Here is a 3,967-nt window from a genome sequence, read left to right as displayed (position 1 = left end):
ACGCGGCCCTCGTCGTCCAGCCCGCTCAGCCGCGACTGTACCGTCGCCATCTACATCGGCTCACGACGAACGACACACTCGTCTCCCCGCGAGCCGCCCCGTCGTAGGAACCACGGCGCCATCCACAGATTCCTCAAGAGCAACCCCCGTTTTGCGCATCCTCACGCCTATCCGACCGTGGAGCGACACTGAGTCGACGTCCTTGTCAAGTCCAGAGCGCCTTTTTTGGGATGAATCGGGTCAGGGGCGTACGCCCAGCCATAGGCCACCCCATTATACTTTGCAATCCTGCAAGGGGGGGGGGGGGAGGATGTTCAGGCCAGCAGTAAACAATTTCCGCGCACTGTGCCAACTCCGTGCGCCCCGGTCCCAACTCGCTCTCGCGTGCTCGGAGGGCCGCTCGGATCCACAATCCACGATCCACTCGGCGCTCACGGCAGCAAAAGCATAATAAGGCATAGAGTTAGTTAGTTACGTTTTCACCCCCGCTTCAACCTGTCGACATACCGCGCGAATACCCAATAACTACATGAACAATATATATATATATACACAACGAAACCCATCGGCCTTGCCTTTCTGTGACGACTGCTAGGAGTTTAAGCTGGAACATACACCTCGCCGTTGGATAATTGAACCTCGATCCGCCCCACTACAAACAAAGGGCAAGAAATTTCTCGTTGAGAGCCACAAATTCTTTCCGGACATCCAGAAACCCAGTTCGAGTCTTTCTCATAAATGTGCGCATTTCGGCCTCAATCTCCCGACAAGACAGACATGACTAAGACTGTCATTCGTTTCGAGAACAGATCATTTAGCCGGCCAAAATTTCTGCCACCAGCACATTTTTTGTGGGCAAAATTGTCGCAGAGCTAGCAGCTAAGGAATGAATCACCAATGATTATACCCCAGAATTCACATATCTTTGCACTTTAAACGATTGCCATTATTGACAGCAGTAGAGTCTCTGTGCACGAATAATAACAGAACAGAGTGAGAGCGCAGGTAAAATGGGAGAGCAGACAGCAGAGCGAGCCCGACAATCAGCTGCAGCGGCAATAATTCAAAGCAGATGATCCAACGAAGTGCAGGAAACGAGCAGTAAACTCACCAAAGCAGAGACACAAAAGAAAATTTCACAAAGAGGGAGAATATGGGCAATCCAGAGAGAGTGAGAGCAAAAATGCGAGCAGCAGGCCCGCTTATGCTCACGAGAGAGGGTGGGCGATGCAAACGTTGATGCGCGAGAACAGTGCACACCGAAGAAGCGATAACGAAAAGCAGACTGGGCAAAAAACAATAACAAATTACCTGCACGAGTCCGATGCGTTACGTTGCGAATATTGAATTTATATTAAACACTTGTTTACAAACGGAACACTGGTGATTAACACAAAGTAAAAGCAAATTAAAAAGATGCGATGATATATTAAAACAAAGTCACAACAATGTTGTATGATATTTAAGCAAAGTGCGGAGAATGCAGGAGCAGGAAAAAAAACACAACCGGCTTAAGCAAGAGCTAGAAGCGAATTATGCCCTCATAATTTACAATTAAAACTTCAAAAACTAAATCAGACATATTTAATAGTAATAATAACAATTAAATAGAAAAAAAGGAAAGAAGAGAAATTAAAAGTTTGTTAAGTTTAGGTGATTGTAAATATTACATGCTATGAGCTTAAGGGATAGTTCAGGGGATAAGGTATGACTAAGGGAACTATAATGGTGGCATTTAACCAAAAAAGGTTAAAGTGTGGGCATTTGACCTACATATGGGTAATTGGATTGGCCGAAAAGATGGAACGGCAAAGTCAAACGGACCCAAGAGATTTTGGTAGTCAACAATCCCGAGAAGACGCTTGTGTACGAACATTACCCCATTCCATATTGTGCGATGGTGCAACGATGGCAGGTCAATAAGATAACGAGATATATAGTTGTTTCGTCACATACAGGCCGTGAAATTCCTTGGACTATCGCTGGATGAACGCTAAAACACCCTTAGCTTTATTTACTGTTGCGGCAATATGGCTTATGATGAAATAGCTTATGATTAAATCTTATGATCAAATAGGACTCCGAGGTCATTTGAACTCGAAATTCGCTCCAGACTATGATTTACTAGAACGTATGAGACAAAATGAGGAGTCCGACGGTAAATATCATAAGTTTACATTTAGAAAGTGTGGAGATAATGTTTTTTATCCCCAATCGGCCGACTAATTATTTCGAATTAAACAAAACTCGGCGCAGAAATAAAATTACGATATGTTCTTTAATGCGTGACATCCAAATTGCAAGTGTGGCTTGCCTGCCCTTTACATTGCCGCTCCGATCGCTAAGCGCAGCTTCGCTCGGCCGACGTCGGTAGGCAGACGCAAAGCGGAGATAGCGAAGAGCGAGCTCACAGAGAGCGTTTAGCAGGGCAAGCAAGCGCAAAGCTTTAACAAACAAATGAGTGACATAGACATAAGAAACAAACAAAATAAGCGGCTGAGGGCCAAGAATTAGGTGCTATTTGGCAAGCAGCTAATCGGCTGGGTTCTGCTCCGAACATTCACCCCCCGTTGGAAGGCAAAGGCTTTCAACAGATCCATCCTGAAGGGGCAGAACCGCTATTTTTCCAACGGCCCTCTTGAAGATGCTTGCTTGGGCGCAGCTGGCGGCTACGCTGGGATGATCGTCGAACGCAGCAATCGGCGCTTCTTTACGTAGGCGGCTTGTCGTGATTACGTCTTGATCATGGGGACCTCTGTAATTGTATAGAATGGCAGGAAATTTGGCAATGTAGAAATTGTTGAAAGTTGAATTTCATTTAGCGTGGATATGTAGGTTTTTAATATATGGAAAAGTTCGCGCTGCAGTTCCTGATTCTCCGATCGCAGTTTTTCCACTTGCACCTGGCACTCGAGCAGCTGCTTCCTGCATTGCTGCTCTAAGTTTTGGTACTCCAGCGTTGTGGGTCGAAAATCGTCAATAGAGATGCACGAGGAATTTTCAAAAGCGGCTAAAGCTGCACGCTTATTCTCCGAGCTATCAATGCTTCCTGATACTATCCAACCAAGTTTTGTCTCCTGCAATGTTGGCAATTGGGCTGATAGTCGAATCTGTCCGACGCACATTAAATCGAAGAACAAACCAGAACCTATCAACAGATCGATACGTTGGGGCTTGGAGAAATTAGGATCAGCTAGTTTTAGATTATTCGGCATTGGCCAATCCTTTGCGTCTACGCCGAAGTTAGGCTGCATTTCCGTAATTGAGTTGGTGACAATTGCAGCGAAGGAAGCTCGATAGCTTGCGTCCTGGGATTGTACAATGGAATCTCCGATTCCAGAGATGTGAACATAAGACGAGCGATGATCCAACTGCAACTGATCAGCAAGTCTAGATGTTACAAAATTTGCCTGTGCTGCAGAATCCAAAATGGCACGACATGGGATAAGTGCTCCATAACGATCTGTTACATGGACGAGGGCAGTAGGTAGCAACACGTTCTGGCTAGGCTGAGATTTCTGGATCGAGGGGGGAGGGCTGGAACACCCGCTTGCTAGAAGCACAGTCGCGGCCTCTTGCTGGATCGATTCCTCGGCCGGTGAAGAGGAAGATGAAGCACCAGTTCCCGATGGAATGTGGAGTAGCGTGTGATGTTTGGCCTGGCAATGCCTGCAAAGTCCTGACCTGCACCTCTGCAATTCATGGCCTTTGTTGAGGCAGTTCAAACAGTTGGGCACCGACCTCACTCACTTGCGCAGCTTCAAAGCAAAAAAAAAAAAGACTGTATAGCCGTGTCGGCGAATTTCCAGGCAGGATCCCAAAGAAAACTATACTTTTTTGCCCTTTGAAAAGCGGCTGGAGCGCACGCACCGCACTTATTTTGATTATACAATTTTGCCGGAACGACGTTCGCAGCTGGCCCTCGTCACCGCCCCGCCGCGCCATCCGCAAAACGCCGACCCGTCGC

This window comes from Drosophila miranda (genome assembly GCF_003369915.1).
Source record: "Drosophila miranda strain MSH22 chromosome Y unlocalized genomic scaffold, D.miranda_PacBio2.1 Contig_Y1_pilon, whole genome shotgun sequence".
NCBI classification, from domain to species: Eukaryota; Metazoa; Arthropoda; class Insecta; order Diptera; family Drosophilidae; genus Drosophila; species Drosophila miranda.
The sequence above is the reverse complement of the archived record's forward strand: the minus strand, read 5'-3'. Positions refer to the sequence as shown.